This window comes from Sinocyclocheilus rhinocerous, unplaced genomic scaffold (assembly GCF_001515625.1).
Source record: "Sinocyclocheilus rhinocerous isolate Xijiao unplaced genomic scaffold, SAMN03320098_v1.1 scaffold85, whole genome shotgun sequence".
NCBI lineage: Eukaryota > Metazoa > Chordata > Actinopteri > Cypriniformes > Cyprinidae > Sinocyclocheilus > Sinocyclocheilus rhinocerous.
The window spans coordinates 2,448,418-2,449,003 of NW_015649998.1; positions in this window are offsets into that span (position 1 = coordinate 2,448,418).

Below are 586 nucleotides of genomic sequence, written 5' to 3' on the forward strand. Positions count from 1 at the left end.
ATTCTTATACACAGAGTCTTATACTGTCTATCAGCTATGACTATTTTAGTTTTTCAAAGGACAAAATGGGTGGAAAAACAGTAATAAAAAAATTGACATAAACGACATAAAATGCAGGCCAGGAGCGAGGTCCTCTAGAGGCATGAGGCCCTGCAAGTGCGGTCACACACTTGGCACTGCCCTTGCGACGGTACTGACCCTTTCCGTCAAGCAGGTGATGTTATTATTGCTAACATAGCGGACTCATCGAAAGATACATCATAAAGAGAAAATAATCACTTCATCCGGTGTTTAAGTAAATAAAATAGCCTTGACAGCTTTACTTACTGGAGTTCCACAATATTGACTTTGATCTCTTTCACCAGACTTGAGTGTGTGTAGGTGATGCAAAAGAGGAAAGCAGGCATTTGGACCAAAGCACTGTGAGGCAAGGGAGGGGGAGACTCAAAATGTTTCTAAACTTAAAACACATTTTTGCCCCGTTTGTGTTGTTTTACTACTTACACAATTATTTAAAGTATGAAGCATTGTTATTTACAATACACAGCGTGGTTTTTAATCATATTTTTAGGGGGAACAACCCTCA